The following is a 17968-nucleotide window of genomic DNA, read 5'->3' on the forward strand; positions in this document are numbered from 1 at the left end:
AAAAATGAGCATAAATGAATAAAACGGAACGATAACAGCACACAGAAGACGGCGACTCAAAGGAGAGACCCTCTAATCTGGAGTAGCCATCTTGTCAGAGCCGGAATGAAAACATCCAGGGATAAGCGAGATGGGGGGGAGCTGTGTCATGGAGGAATAATAAATGCGATGCAGCGATTGAAATGATCTCTGCAGACATCATTCTGCTTGTATGATTTAAGAAGTCAGTTTTTTTTGCTGAGTTGCAGAAAGTGTATGTGGGAGTAGAGCTACAGACCTATCCCCCCTCCCTGGATTTTTCCTGAGTTATGCATTCTCTGTCCATCTCTTTGTTGTGGATTTTCTCTCTGGCTCGCTGGTGGCATGTAGCACACATACAATCCCTGCCAAGCATCATGCTTCAGCAGACATTCTGTCTGCACAGGGACTTCCTGTCCCAGTTGGGACTTAGTGTAAAAAGACTTGCAGAAACTCAAGAAGAAGGTTGTTGCACTTCTTAACCAGCGCCTGACGGCTTCTCACTGTCTCCGCTATGAATAATAGACCACAAGTTTAAGAACGTGAACATCTCACTTCAAATATCTAAGTGCTCTGTGTGACAGTTCAAATTAATGGTTTGACTTTGGATTCTGGCGCAGAGCAAATCGAGCTCATCTTTCTCTTTTTTCTACAATAATAAAATAAACATTTCTTGTTCCAGGATTCTACGGCTTCACATTAACCGCTTAACTTCAGAAAGGAGTAGATGTAAAGTAGGGGATACTTCCTGCACCCCCCAACTCTTCTTCTCATAAATATAGGAATTTTAATCTAATGAAAACATCTTAAAACCAAATGCGAATGGGTGACGCGTTTCCTACTGGGGAGCCATAAAACAATTGTCTTGGACTGTAACACATCCCTATAAATATTTTAATGAGGATCCAAGATATTTAGTCTTATGTGGTTTGGCGAAATACCAGGATCTGAGGCATGATCACAAAGTTAAGTTTTTTGATGCTACAGATAAAGACGTGATTGTAGATTTCGACACCTGCAAGTATCGATACAAAGATTTTTCTATTCAATAATAATGAAAGTTACTGACTGGCAGATCACACTGATGACCGGCTCAACCGTGGCGCAAAATGGGCAATTCACAAGTGGGGAACAGCCGTGCGATTAAAGTTTTTTTTTAGTAAATAAAGTGTAAGCTCTCTGCACAAATGGGCGTAACCGAAAATTCAAATTAAAGGTAACCTGTCATGTCCCCAAACGCTATTAACCTGCAGATATAGGGTCAATTTGCAGGTTGATAGCATTACAATGCTGCCCAGCTGCCTTACAGAAAGCGCGGCTACTGGGAGAAAATGAACACTATTCCTCCTGGGAGCCGCCGGCTTTCAGTCACAGCACTGTAAGCGGTGGCTGTAAGCACACCCGCCACTTTGATTGACAGCTCGCTCTGCACAGATGCACTGCACTGTGAGCTATCAAACAAAATGCCAGGGAGTGCTTACACCTGCCGCTTACAATACTGTGAGCAGTGACTGTAGTCACTCTGGGTGTGCCTCTATCACTGAAAGCCAGCGGCTCTCGGGAGGAATAAAGTTCATTTTTTTCCCTTTCAGTACGGCAGCCGGACAGCATTATTATGCTATTAACCTGCAGATTGACCCTATAGCTGCAGGTGAATTGCATTTAGGAACATGACAGGTTTCCTTTAACGGCATATTTCTGCAGATTAATTACTTTTACATCCAATGGATGGCACAGGAACTGTGTTGACATCATAAGAAGTAGGAGCCGACTGTAACATACAGCCATCATCCCACTGCAGCATCTGAGATCAAAAATTACTTCTGCCCTGCAACATCTAGTTAGAGGTAGTCTGTCCCCTCTGTCAGCCCTAGGCACTGAGCAATGTACCTATGAGTTGCCATTGCAGCTGAGGGCCTAATTTATTAGTCTTTGCCTTAGATTTGCTGGTAATCATCCTGGTTGAAATCCGGCACTGCAGTTCAGATGGTTGCACCTTATTTATTGGAGTTGCAATCTCTACCAGGATTACAGTTGAACTTTGGTGCGTGCTCCAGGGGCAGACATATCATTGGTGCAACCTGTGAAGCCGTACGGTGGCACAAGGAGTAAGGGGGAGCACTACCACCTCTAAAAGAAGTGAAATTGTGCATTATGAGGAGCTATTGGACAGCAAAGGGTGACTCGCCCCCTGGGCCTGTGTTGTGTGTGCACGTGTGTGCGGGGAATACCCGGAGCCGGATCGCTGGGGGTTGTAGTCTCCGTGGCGATGACCCGGTCCGTGCCCAGGGTGGTCAAATCAGTGGCAGTCTTATTAGTATGATAATGGTCCGACTACGCCACCCGTGGATTGCGGTCAGTGGGGACCGCTGCTGCAAGGCAGACCGCTGAGGCCGGTGTTGTGTGTGCAGCTAAGAATGGGATGACTCCCCACGGGAGAAGTATAGCCTCAGGGCAGTTGGTGTGGATGATGGGAGTGATGGTGCACGAGCGCAGCAGGAACAACTCAGAGTCTGTGCAGTGCAGTTCAGGGTCTTTACTGGTGTTATAAAGCAGACCCTCCCGGGAGTACTGGTTAGCAGTAGAGGCCTGGTCAGTCTGTGAGCAAGCAGGATCTCCCCTGGCCAGGTGGAGTTGTAGGCCTCCCCGTCTATCTGCACTCTTCCTGGCTACCTTGCTGTATGCGGGTAGAAGTAGCCCACGTCCCTGAGTGTACCGTGTGGTGCTCACCCGTATGGCCGGTGACTTGGGGCCTTCTGTTAGCCTCCGCTCCACGATGGCGGTGCTGGTCCCTTGCTTGTGACCGTGCCTCCGGGCTTCTATGGCCAGAGGACATGGAATCCCCTGCCGGTTGGATTCTGCTGCTGGACCTGGATGTCCCCACAGCCTCGGACTCCGTGTCCGGTCTTAGTGTCTTCAGCCAGGGCGAGCTATCTGGCTTCCAGCCCCTGGCACTCGCTCCTGCTCCTACAGAGCTCCTAGTTCTTGCTTTCCCTCTCCAGGCTCTGACTGACCTAATCCCGCCCCAGACCCAGTTTATAAGGGCAGATTCCTCCCCTCCCAGGTCTGACCAGAGAAACCTCCCACTTGCTCTCAGACATAATATGTCTATTACTGTGGTAACCAGACCCCTGGGGTGCCACAAGGGCCCATATATTGTTCTTGCACAGAGACCATTTTCTGTCTGTGTCCACTAGTACCGTGCACATGTCAGCTATAAGACTTACCTACTGTTATGATGATGAAACCACGTGATGTGGATAGAATTATAAGAAATTGATTGCCATCTGTCCGACAGTGATATTATTTATATATATATATATATATATATATATATATATATATATATATATAAATATAATATATATCGGCATTGGCTCCTTCATCGATTGTCCTGGAAAAAAGCTCTAACACCGCTTATCAGACATTCTCCCTCTTTACTGTTGGACACCACAGACTTCCTAGAGATGATAAATACTGCTGCTCAGGTGACCACTGACATTTTGCTTGGTTGGATGCTATCAATGTAGTCAGCTTATACACATCAATAGGCCATCAAAAGTGTATAAGAGCAACTCAGTTGCTTTTGGATAAATGAGATTATACTCCCATGCATCAAAATTTTTTGATGGATCTAATATTGTTTAAGATGACAATTACTTTGTTTTCTAGAGTGATTTCTTTAAGCAGAGATGCAGGATTGCAATGGGCTTGATTATGGCCCCCCAAATGCACATGGCTATATGATGTATTTTGAAGAACTTTACATATATCAAAGCCCACTGATTATAAAACTTGCACAAATTAGTATATTAGTGCAAGTTTATTGATTACTTGTTTTGCTTATGTAGGGAGAATAGATCTTCATTTTCTCCCTGTAGCCGATCTTCCAGTAAGGAAGCCAGACATGATGAAAATGCTATTTACCAGGAGAATATCACTATATCTACAGGTGAACAGCATTTTTAAAGGTGGCAGGTTCCCTTTTGATATGGGATGAGTTGAAATTTATTTCCATTTATCACTAAGCAAAAATCAGCTTCCTGGAAACAGTGTTGGAAAAAAATGAGAAGGGTAATCCACTCGCAGACTTATTTAGCAAGTCCACCAGTAAGAACTTCATATTATATTTTGATTATACACATCCCCCATCAATGAAATTGTCTATTACCAAGTGTTAGGCCAGCCATATACTTTAGATGACTGTCAGCCAAACGATGCTACAACCATCTCAGCCAATTCTCTCATACAGAGGAGCACTCGCTTGACCGTGCTCTCTTGTCTTCTGTATGAGAAAGCTTTCGATCAACATATCTGCCAGCAGCTTATCGATGGGAGAACAATGTGATACACCCAATACACATTAGACTGTCGGCCAAACCCGTTGACATTAGTCTAATGTGTATAGGGGACTTTAATTCCCAAAAGAGAAACAGATCATTACAGAACCCATAAAATGGATGAAGATGCCAGATGGAGTGAGTCCAGATTTCAAGAAACCATCCTCCTTATTTACTTAAATCAGCAAGATCAAGCACTGTAGACATAAACATAGACAATGCCTCAAGGTGACTCATTATGAGTTTTTTTTAAAAAATTTATACCAACCCAGGCCCTCAGCTGTCCTTACCGGTTGTGTAACATGGCGCAGGGTGGTAACCATGGGCGAGGTACTCATCTCTTGCGCCCCAGCATGTTACATGCAGGTGGGGGTACTGGCTGGGTGTGTGGACTTGTGCTACACCCATGCAGGCCACATGTTACCGATGACTTTGATTGGCCATGACCAAATGATAAGGACTTCAATGCGGGATACCACCAGTCAAAAAAAAAAGTTTTACTTAATGATAACTTTGTGGGAATTATGTACAGTAGATTGCGTACACAACTTTGTGAACGTTTCCTTCACCATACTGGTGCGTGTTTCAAATTCGCAACATGTTAATTTCTCTTGTGGGTACGCTGAGTTTTATGTGCAGATTTTTCCCATAGATTTGCATTAGATGCAGAAAATCTGCAGGTAAAAAAACACATGCAAGGTGCACATGACCGTATCAAGAAGGTTTTGTCAAAGCCATATACAAGGAAGTATAAAAAAAAGCAGCTTTATTAAAATATAACACAAACGCAGCGTCAAAAATGCAAAAAAAGGCAAGTAACCTAATTTACTTAATAGGTGCAGAATTGTTGCAGAAAATCTGCAACATTAAAGACTCTCCAAAAGCTCATTGTGGAAACATAGCTCAATGCTTTTTTTCTCCCACATCATTTCCATTTACCTTAACTTAAAGCCACATAGGCGTAGATATTGCTTTCGTACTTCTTATGCTGGGGTCACACGAGCATATTTTCTCTCATCCGAGAGAATCGGGGCAATTATGCCAATCACACTCTGATCAGAGTGTGAGCATACTTGCTCTGATTTTCTCCATTCTGTCAGTCCGTGAAAATCACACTGCACTCAGATGTCATCCGAGTGCAGCCCGAAGGTTTCCACAGACTCATTGACTTGCATGGCAGAGCGCTATATGAATTATGGATGCAAATCATGCATGCTGCGATTTTTTCCTTGGACAGACTTAGCCCGAGAAAAAAAATTGGACATGTGCACAGCCCCATAGAAAAAAGAAAATGCGAGCCCTCACCCATATAAATAAACTGGATAATTTATCTTGAGATCTCTTAAAACAATTCCCATTATTTTTTGTTTCTTTATTTAAAAGGGTTGTCTGGTGACATAAAAAGCTTTTTAGTTCTTGCCCAAGCATAAAGTATAAAACTTACTAATGTACCTTAAAGAAGCACTCCTCCCATCAAAATTGTTATCCTCTTCATATATTACAACCTACTCAAAGCAATGAATGAACACCATGATAGTATAATATAAAATATTAATTTTATTAATATACATTAATAAATAATAAATATATAGTAAATAGAAGAGCTATATAAATCAAGATCACATGAAAACAGATATAAACATACAATGAAAATAAATATCATAAAGTCAGGGCCCCACAACCTCCAACGCCGTTTCACCAGATGGCTTTTTCAAGGAGTTCAACCAGAGCCTGTAGCTCAATTGCTTTAGCTCCTGCCTGTAATGTTGAAGGTTGTGGGTTCAAATACTGGGGAGACTCACAAAAAAAAAAAATTGATACTCATTGTAAAAGCGATCTGGTGAAAAGGCGTTGGAGGCTGTAGGGACTATGGGGGGTGCATTATACTATATGGAGGACTTTTGGGAGTGCAATATGCTGTATAGAGGACTGGGGGGTGCATCATACTATATGGAGGACTATGGGAAGTGCATTATACTGTATGGAGGACTATGAGGAGTGCATTATACTATATGGAGAACTTTGGGGAGTGCATTATATTGTATGGAGGACTGGGGGGTGCATTCTACTATATCAAGGACTATGGGGCGTGCAGTATATTATATGGACGACTTTGGGGAGTGCTGTATACTGTATGAAGGACTATGGGGAGTGCAGTATACTATATGGATGACTTTGGGGAGTGCAGTATACTGTATGAAGGACTGTGGGGAGTGCAGTATATGGAGGACTTTGGGGAGTGCATTATACTGTATGGAGGACTGGGGGTGCTCTATACTATATGGAGGACTATGGGAAGTGCAATATACTATATGGAGGACTATGGTGAGTGCATTATACTATATGCAGGACTATTGGGGTGCATAATACTATATGTAGGACTATGGGTGCATTATACTGTATGGAGGACAATGGAGAGTGCATTATACTATATGGAGGATTATTTGGAGTGTATTATACTATATGGAGGACTATGGGGGTGCATTATAGAATTATACTATTTGGGGGAATACGGGGAGTGCATTATACTATGTGGAGGACTATGGGGAGTGTATTATATTATATGGAGAACTATAAGGAGTGCATTATATTATACAAAGGACTATGGGGAGTGCATTATACTATATGCAGGACTATTGGGTGCATTATACTATATGGAGGACTATGGGGGGTGCATTATACTATATGTAGAACTATGGGGGGTGCATTATACTATATTTAGGACTATGGGGTGCATTATACTGTATGGAGGACAATGGGGAGTGCATTATACTACACAGAGGACTATGGGGGTGCATTATACTATATGTAGGACTATGGGGATGCATTATGCTGTTTGGAGGATTATGGGGAATGCATTATACTATATGGAGGACTATGGGGTGCATTATACTATATAGAGGACAATGAAGAGTGCATTATACTATATGGAGGAGTATGGGGAGTGCATTATACTATATGGAGGAAAATGGGGGTGCATTATACTATATTGAGGACTATGGGGAGTGTATTATACTATATGGAGGACTACGGGGAGTGCATTATGCTATATATTGGACTATGGGGTGCATTATATGTTATGGAAGACTACAGGGGTGCATTATACTGTATGGAGGACTATGGAAAGTGCATTATACTATATTGAGGACCATGGGGAGTGCATTATACTATATTGAGGACTACGGGGGATGCATTATACTATATGGGGGAATACGGGGAGTGCATTATATTATCTGAAGGACTATGGGGAGTGTATTATACTATATGGAGAACTATGGGGAGTGCATTATATTATACAATGGACTATGGGGGTGCATTATACTATTTTGAGGACTATGGGGAGTGCATTATACTCTACGGAGGACTATCGATAATGCATTATACTATATAGAGGACGATGGAGAGTACATTAAACTATGTGGGGGGCTATGGGATGCATTATACTGTATGGAGGACTTTGGGGTGCATTATACTGTATGGAGGACTATGGGGTGCATTATACTGTATGGAGGACCATGGAATGTGCATTACACTATATGAAGCACTATGGGGAGTGCATTATACTGCATGAAGGACTATGGGGAGTGCATTATATTGTATGGAAGACTATGGGGGGTGTATTATACTATATGGAGGCTTATGGGGAGTGTATTATACTATATGGAGGATTATGGGGAGTGCATTATACTATATGGAGGACTATGGGGAGTGCATTATACTATATGGAGGATTATGGGGTGCAGTATACGTATTCTATATGGAGGACTATGTGGCCCATTATACTATATGGATGGCCATGTGAAGGTTCTTATAATATATGGATGTCTTTGTGGGGAGTGCATTATACTATATGGAGGAGTATGGGGGGTGCATTATACTATACGGAGGACTATGGGGAGTTCATTATACTGTATGGAGGACTATGGGGAGTGCATTATACATATAGAGGACTATTGGGGGTGCATTATATTATATGCAGGATTATGGGGATGCATTATACTATATTGAGGACTATGGGGAGTGCATTATACTATATTGAGGACTATCGAGAGTGCATTATACTATATAGAAGATGATGTGGAGCACATTAAACTATATGAAGGGCTATGGGATGCATTATACTGTATGGAGGACTATGGGGGTGCATTATACTATATGGAGGACTATGGGGTGCATTATACTGTATGGAGGACCATGGAAAGTGCATTACACTATATGAATGACTATGGGGAGTGCATTATATTGTATGAAAAACTATGGGGTGCATTATACTATATGAAGGAGTATGGGGAGTGCATTATACTATATGGAGGACTATGGGGAGTGAATTATACTATATGGAGGATTATGGGGTGCAGTATACTATATGGAGGACTATGTGGCCCATTATACTATATGGATGGACTATGTGGGAGCCTTTATACTTTATGGAGGGCTATGTGGGGGCCATTATAATATTTTCAGGGCTATGTGGGGACCATTATAATATCTGGAGGGCTATGTGTCATGCCAGGTGTTAGTGCAACACAGAGGGAAAAGGGAAAGGGAGCCCAGACACCAGGGAAGGGGGAAGTGGCGTCCTCCTAGTCTGGTCTGGCGTCACTCTGTCTCAAGTTCCGTCCCTATATTGCCTCTTCAGCAATCGCCGTACGCGTGCCTCGTCCTACTTTCCCTGGCGTACGGCTGTGGCTAGGGATGGAAGGAGGTGAGCACTTGAAGGAACCTTCAATCTTATATAGCTGGTAGACAACCACACAAAGTCATTCACATTCAGGTCTGGACCTGGCAAGCGTTTTCGGTCAGCCATACGTTTATACCTGTCTCCCATGGTCTTTAAATTACACAGAACACCCTGCCATACCGAGGAGAGCGACAAAGCAAAATGTACCTATATTGCCTCTTCAGCAATCGCCACACACGTGCATCGCTCTACTTTCCCTGGCGTACGGCTACGGCTAGGGATGGAAGGAGATGAGCACTAGTCAACCTCCACTAAATACTATAGACAACAAGGGAAGGCAAAACAGGGGGAAATTGCTTAGCTTTAGATGGCTCCAAATATGCACACAGCCTTAATCTCCAGAGAGAACGAAGTACTGCTCCTGCTAAGCCTCACAAGTAGAAATGAATAAAGCCGGCAACTCCCTCTCAGACACACCTGGTATATATACACTCAGACCAGAGAGCTAATAGCAAGATGGAGGTAGCCACTCGGTCCTAAAGACAGCCTCTTATCTACGAAGCTGTCAGCAATGCCAAACATAGAGATCTCCTGCAACCAACTGCAGGGCGAATGTCTGTCATCTCTGACACACCGGTGACACTATGTGGGAGCCTTTATACTTTATGGAGGGCTATATGGGGACCATTTTACTGTATGCAAGCAATGAAACAGTGTGAAGGTTTGTGAGGGGTCCATCATACTGTGTGGAGGGTTGTTTGGGAGCCATTATACTGTTTGGAGGGATAAAGGGGACCATTATACAATGTGGTGAGGTATGGGGCCATTATACTGCATGGAGGGCTTTGTAGGGGTCACAGTTGGGGGATCATACTGTGTTGGGGTCACTATACTTTGCCAGGGCAGTTGACTGTACAGTAGAGTCATCAAACTGTGAGTGTGGAGGATACTGTGGAGGAATTTGCTATGGGGGTACAGTTATATGAAAAAGTTTGGGCACCCCTATTAATCTTAAGCTTAATGTTTTATAAAAATTGGTGTTTTTGCAACAGCTATTTCGGTTTGATATATGTAATAACTGTTGGACACAGTAATGTTTCTGCCTTGAAATGAGGTTTATTGTACTAACAGAAAATGTGCAATCTGCATTCAAACAAAATTTGACAGGTGCATAAGTATGGGCACCCTCATCATTTTCTTGTTTTAAATACTCCTACCTACTTTTTACTGACTTACTAAAGCACTTTTTTTGGTTTTGTAACCTCATTGAGCTTTGAACTTCATAGCCAGGTGTATGCAATCATGAGAAAAGCTACTTAAAGTGGCCACTTGCAAGTTGTTCTCCTGTTTGAATCTCCTCTGAAGAGTGGCATCATAGGCTCCTCAAAACAACTGTCAAATGATCTGAAAACAAAGATTATTCAACATAGTTGTTCAGGGGAAGGATACAAAAAGCTGTCTCAGAGTTTTAACCTGTCAGTTTCCACTGTGAGGAACATAGTAAGGAAATGGAAGAACACAGGGACAGTTCTTGTTAAGGCCAGAAGTGACAGGCCAAGAAAAACATCAGAAAGGCAGAGAAGAAGAATGGTGAGATCAGTCAAGGACAATCCTCAAACCACCTCCAGAGAGCTGTAGCATCAACTTGCTGCAGATGGTATCACTGTGCATCGGTCAACTATACAATGCACTTTGCACAAGGAGAAGCTGTATGGGAGAGTGATGCGAAAGAAGCCGTTTCTGCAAGCACGCCACAAACAGAGTCGGCTGAGGTATGCAAAAGCACATTTGGAGAAGCCAATTTCTTTTTGGAAGAAGGTCCTGTGGACTGATGAAACCAAGATTGAGTTGTTTGGTCATACAAAAAGGCGTTATGCATGGCGGCAAAAAAACACAGCATTCCAAGAAAAACACTTGCTACCCACAGTAAAATTTGGTGGAGGTTCCATCATGCTTTGGGGCTGTGTGGCCAATGCCGGCACCGGGAATCTTGTTAAAGTTGAGGGACGCATGGATTCCACTCAGTATCAGCAGATTCTTGACAATAATGTTCAAGAATCAGTGACAAAGTTGAAGTTACGCAGGGGATGGATCTTTCAGCGAGACAATGATCCAAAACACCGCTCGAAATCTACTCAGGCATTCATGCAGAGGAACAATTACAATGTTCTGGAATGGCCATCCCAGTCCCCAGACCTGAATATCATTGAACATCTGTGGGATCATTTGAAGAGGACTGTCCATGCTCGACGACCATCAAACTTAACTGAACTGGAATTGTTTTGTAAAGAGGAATGGTCAAAAATACCTTCATCCAGGATCCAGGAAATCATTAAAAGCTACAGGAAGCGACTAGAGGCTGTTATTTTTGCAAAAGGAGGATCTACTAAATATTAATGTCACTTTTCTGGTGAGGTGCCCATACTTATGCACCTGTCAAATTTTGTTTGAATGCAGATTGCACATTTTCTGTTAGTATAATAAACCTCATTTCAAGGCAGAAACATTACTGTGTCCAACAGTTATTAAATATATCAAACTGAAATAGCTGTTGCAAAAACACCAATTTTTATAAAACATTAAGCTTAAGATTAATAGGGGTGCCCAAACTTTTTCATATAACTGTATCATACAGTGTTTGTAAGACACTTTTGTTGGCATCATAATTTTGGGGCACAATGAAAGGGGAATATAAGGCTTCAGTAGGAGGAAAATTACTTTGTAAAGGCTGCAATATTATTGTTGAATATTATTTTATTTTTGTTTTTTTGGAGGGGTGCCCAATTAGAACTTTTGCTATGGGACCCCATAATTTCCATGCAGACCCCTGCTGGGTAGAAAGGCAAAATTAGCAATTGTAAGTACACAGTGCTATATAATATGATGACTGCAATATATTAAGTGGATACAAACTTTGATGGGAGTGTTTCTTTAATTCTGAATACTGCACTGTTGCTCAGATTTCAAAACATTTCTTTAGGCTATGTGCCCACGATGCAGAAATGAAGCAGAAAATTTCTGCAGCATTTCTGTATCTCCCTGGCAGAAAAAACGCATGCAGATTGTGCATGCGTTTTTCCTGCAGAATACATGCGGATTCACATGCGTTTCCACATGCAGATTGACAAGCGCTTTCCAGGCGATAGCATCACTTGGAAAGTGCTTGACAACTAGGTCACACTATATAAATCCATGCAAACGGCATGGATTTATACAGTGTGAACCGTAAAAATTAAAACAAATAAAGCTATACTCACCCCCGAGGCCCCGGTGTGTGATGCAGCGCTCGTTCCTGTCTGGTTCCCGGCTGCCGGCATATCGCGAGACAGAGCGGTCACATGACTGTGACGTCACCGCAGGTCCTTCAGCGATGCCGGCATTCAGAGAGAAGCCGCCGGACAGGTGAATATAACTTTATTTGTTATTTTATTCTTTTTTTACAGGTACAATGGTACCCAGGTCTGGATGAGAGTCTCCTCTCCTCCAGAACTGGGTACCATCCGCACATAGAGACACATAGAAGCCGCTTGTACAAATGTACAGTCGCGGTTTCTATGCGTTTCAATGCAAGTCAATGGCGGGAGTTCCGCTGCGCTTCCGCAAAATTAAATGACATGCTGCGGATTTTTGTACGCAGCATAAACGCTGCGGAAAAATCCGCAGCATGTGCATAGAACATGCGGAATCCCCTTGGGGACCATGGGGTGCGGATTACCTAGCGTTTCACAAGCGTTTACGCTGCGGAAATTCCGCAGCATAAACGCTTGAAAAACGCTACGTGGGCACACAGCCTTAGATTGCTTCAACAAATGCAGACAACTGTGCCGCCTGATTCATGTTGTTGTACAGTGCAGTCTCAGACGATAATGACATTCTATATTGGTATCTGAAATTCCACTCCGTTAATATTTAGGGCACGGGTGCTCAACAATTTTTAGTACAAGGGCTGCAATTCCATACTGAACCAATCCCAAGTGTCGCAAAAAAATTTAAAAGGGTACTTACATGAATACATCACCAGAACCAAGTTTTGAGTATTTGAGTAGAATTTGGAAAGATTCTAATCAGTTTCTGCTTCAAAAAATAAGTGTGAACATACACTGCGTTTTTGGAGCAGAATCTCCCCAAATTCTCTTCATAATCTCAAAACAAAGTTTTGAGGATTTTTAAGTGTTACCATAGCCATGAAGCGCGTTTCGGATTTCTACATGTGTCCAGCGTCAGAACCACCGTCAGCACATAAATGCAACGCCAGAGCCACTGTCAGAACATGAATGCAGTGACAGAACCACTGTCAGAACATGAATGCAGTGCCAGAACCATCATCAGTAGATAAATGCAGCTCCAGAAACTGTCAGTACACGAATGCAGCATAAGAACCACCATCAGTACATAAATACAGCACCAGAAACTATGTCAGTACATGAATGCAGCATCATAACCACCATCAGTAAATTAATAAGTCACAAAGCTTAGTACAGCGATCAATTACAATGTCAGGTCAGTCCCATGTAATGTACAATTGTGTCACATGAACCTACAACTCCCAGTATTTTTTAACATTGTTAAGGAGTTACTGGAAGTTGTTGTTAACAGCCATCATCAGGCTGTAGGCTATACAGGAACAACAGCACTGATGAGATGTAGTCAGTATCATAAATAAACAGTTATATCCAGGTACCCTATACTTGACATCTCTGATTGAAGTTGTTCCCATCCCTTTTTCTCTCCATGTAACACAGACACCATGATGAGATTTCATACCCAAAGCTCGTCTCTGCAGACTTCCTTCTTCTCTATCTTCAGCAGCACTTCCCAACATGGTGCAATTAAAAATGAAAGTATCACTATACTGCCCCATAAATGAAAATATCGCCCATGTATCCCCCACAATGCTCCTCATCAACATATTCCCCCACTCTGCCCCTCTGCAAAATAACCCCCACTAACCTTCTTCAAAATATCCCTACACCTTGCTGCTTTGCAAAATATCCAATTGAGCCTCTCCAAAATATCCCCATCCACATACACACATTGCCCCTCTCCAAAATATCCCCTACAATGCCCCTCTGCTTAAAGTACCCCCCCAACTGCCCCCTTTCACCATTGTCCCCCCATTTTGTACTCTCTCAGAAACATTAACCCCCCCACAACGATAAGGCATTTAATCTTCGACTCCTTGATGGAGTGCTTACTGTTACTCATGCCGTGTGATGAGGTCACAGCGTGCTGATGTCATCACGCTGCTGCACGTCGGGGCCGGGGCTGACAGGCACTCCTCTGCCCCAGTCCCGGCACAAATACATTTGAATATAGGAAAAAGGATGCGACCTAGGATAAAAACAATAAATAGATACCCTGCAGTAAGTAGATAAATAGTAATAGTACATGTAAATAACATAGGGTACTTAGTTGACACTATTTGGATCACAAGAACGTAAGTGACACGCCTCCTGGGCCGTGGGGTACCCGATGCCGGGCCGGTGGATGCTGGGGAAATGTCACAGTGGTGGTGACCCAGTCCGTGACTCAGGGCGGTCAATAAAAGGGGTTATATATATAGGGGATTTATAGAGTTTGTGATGCCACCTGTGTAATGCGGCTAAAGGGAGCCGCCGCTGCGGAGCAGTCCTCTGAAGCTGATGTTACTGCAGCAGGGATGGTGTGGCTCTCCATAGGAAGAGCTAGCTCCAGGGCAGTGTAGATGATGTTGCAGGTTGTGCTGGGCATTGTAGTGCAGGGGTTGATGGCGCAGCAAGGAACACAGAGACAAGGAAGTGCAGTCCCAGGGTCTTTACTGGTGCTGATTTGACAAGCCGGGACTAGGGTACTGGCTACAAACGGAAGTCCGGGCAGCCTGGAAGCAAGTAAAGAATCCTCCTTGCCAGGTGAAGTTGGAGGCCTTCCCTTTCCACTAAACTCTTTGGCCCTGCTACTTGTAGCTGTGCGGTGGCCCTCGTCCCTGAGTGCGGCGTTTCTGTGCTCACCCGTATGGCAGGCAGCTTGGGTCTGGCTGGTGCGTCGCTCCCTCGTGGCGGTGCTGGACCCTGCGGTGCTGCTGAGCCTCCGGGCATCTGATGGGGCCAGGAGACCTGCAGTCTCCTGCCCTCCGGTTTCTGCGGCTGGGCCTTCAGTGCCCCACAGCCTCGGACTCCGGTGTCCGGTTCTTCTGTGCGGTACTTCTGGGGTGAGCTGCCGTGCAGCTCCAGTCCCCAGCTCCTCTCTCCTCGACGTCCTCGCTTCAACTCTTCACACTAAGACTAACTAACCCCGCCCCCAGATCCCAGTTGCCAAGGGGAGGAGCTCCCCTTGCTGGTCTGGAGCCAGGAAAGTGTTGCATGTTTAGTATACCTGACTAGGGAACTGCTTGCTTCCAGGTATGGCATTACCTCTTTTGAGGGAGGCAATGCCACTGTGGCAACCGGACCCCTGGGGTCCCACATTCCCCCCTAGTTAATTTCAGTACTCCCGGACTGAGGATACTTTTCAAAAATAACAAATAACAATAACAGTTCACATTACAAGACAATAAATATAACATTCTGCAACAGGTTACAGCACGGTCAGTAACCGGGTGTCCATTCTTCTTTAGTAAGGTGCAATTTTGAGCAACATGAGGGACCTGTCCGAAAACCATCAACGTAGGCCCTGGGCGTGGCTGCAGGGCATAGATGATCCAGGTGTCCAGGTGTTGGACCACGTCTTTGGCCACGCCAAACGGGTTTTTGTTCTGAGGTCATTTGTTGTAATCATAAAACCAATAAGGGGGCACTCTAATAAGTGCAACTATTTACAATGCAAAGTTCTTTGGTTATTCACTGTCCATAACCTACAAGTCTTTATACCCTTAACGGGTAACTAAATGCAGCATACATTTTAGTTCTCTTATACTTTAATTCTTTACATTTTAGGTTCTCGAACGGGCAGGGAGCTGATCTTTTGTACTCCTGGTCGATCTACGTAGTGCATTGGTAGTTACTGCTCTACCCTGGTCCCTTGTGTCTACCCCTGGTGTGGTGGGTTCAGTGTGAACTACTCTACGGGTAGTCGGAGGTAACACTGGTAGGCTGGGTAACCTCCTACAAATTCTTCGGCTCACCATGGGTACGACAGGCTCACTGCTAGCAGAGGGTAGATTCTCCTGGTCTGCTGATGATGAAACCTCTGTCTCTGGGGCCGACTGGTCTTCCAGCTGTTCTGGGACTTCTGCAGCTTCCGGTGAGGCCGCTTGGAGAAAGGTAAGGACCGGTACTAAAATTGCATTGTTCACCTGCGTCCAAGACCGGGAAAATTCTCCAAGTACTGTTTGGACCACTTCCTCCACCCCTTCTGCGGGCTGATAGTTGTCTTGATCTTCTTCTGTGTGTTTCAACTGTTCAGGACATATCTTCAAGTGATCTCTTGAGACTGCCGCTGAAGTTTCCCCTCCATCTTTGCTGATGAGGCACACTTTGGTGTTGTCGTAATTCGAGGGTAGGACGGTGTATGGCTCAACCTCCCACTGATCATCCAATTTATGGAGTCGTCTCTTTCTCTTAAGTACCTGCTCTCCAGGTGAAAAGGGAACGGCAGGTGCATGCTGATTGTAAGTCTTCTCTTGCTTCTGTCTTGCTTGGGACAAACTTCTTTCAACACACTCTTGCACTTTGCGGTATTTTTGCTGCCGCTCGGTATCCCAATCCACATCTGGTGATGTCGTCTCTGGTGTTAGAACTACCTTGTCCAAGTCAATGGGTAGTTTACCAGGTCTTGCTCTCATCAGGTAAGAGGTTTACAGTTGGTGGAGTTCACCGGGATGTGATTATATAGGTCCACCAAATCTGGTAACTTCTCTGGCCACAGGCTACGCTCTTCAAGGGGCAACAACTTCAACAGGTCTATCACCACCTGGTTCATCTTTTCACACAACCCGTTGGTCTGGGGATGATATGGCGTCGTCCTGATTTTCTTACAAGTTACAGAATTCCTGGAACACCTCTGCTTCAAAGGCTAGACCTTGGTCGGTAAGCACCCGTTCAGGGTAACAGTGCGGGCGACAAAAGTGCTGTTGGAACGCTTTGGCTGCCGTCTGAGCCGTCTGGTCTTTTACTGGCACTACTACCAGGAACCGGGAGTAGTTGTCTACTATGGTTAGAGCGTAGACATAGCCTGACCTGCTTGGGGCTAGCTTCACGTGGTCCAAGGCTACCAGTTCTAGTGGCTGTTTGGTGATGATGGGCTGCAGGGGAGCCCTCTTGCTGTCACGGTCTTTTCGTCTCAGGTTGCATGGACTACATTCTCAACACCACCTCTCGATTGCCTTCCACATGCCAACCCAGTAGAACCGCTTACGTAGCAGTACTTCTAACTTCTTCCACCCGAAGTGTCCTGCTCCATCGTGGTACGCTTCTAAGACCATAGACGCATCCCGCCTCGGGACTACCACCTGCCAGACCAGTTCATGTGTCCGGGAGTTGATGCTTCTTCGACACAGCTTTCCTTCGTAGATGAACAGTTTGCCCTTTTCCTTCCACAACTGTTGGGTCTCCTGTGGAGCATCTGGATCAGGGTGCTAGTCCGCTTGTGTCAGCAACTCCTTTACTAGGCGGACAGCCGGGTCGCTATCCTGCGTTTCTGCCCATCCATGGTGGAGCAATGGGTTGAACGTGGCCTCTCTACTGGCGGAGCACTTGTCCCTCACACAGTAGGTTACCCCATGACGATAGAAAGCGGGGATCTCTATCTCCTCCAGCTCTTCCGGGTCTTCTCCCCCATCTGGCAAGTTGGGCATTCTGGACAGCGCATCAGCATTTGCATTTTTATGCCCCGCCCGATACTTGATGGTAAACTCATAGTTAGACAGTCGGGCCATCCATCGTTGTTCTAAGGCACCAAGCTTCGCAGTCTCCAGGTGCGTCAGCGGGTTGTTATCTGTGAAGACTGTAAATTC

Source organism: Phyllobates terribilis, unplaced genomic scaffold (assembly GCF_046119375.1).
Source record: "Phyllobates terribilis strain yellow unplaced genomic scaffold, ASM4611937v1 Scaffold_5__5_contigs__length_657084704, whole genome shotgun sequence".
NCBI lineage: Eukaryota > Metazoa > Chordata > Amphibia > Anura > Dendrobatidae > Phyllobates > Phyllobates terribilis.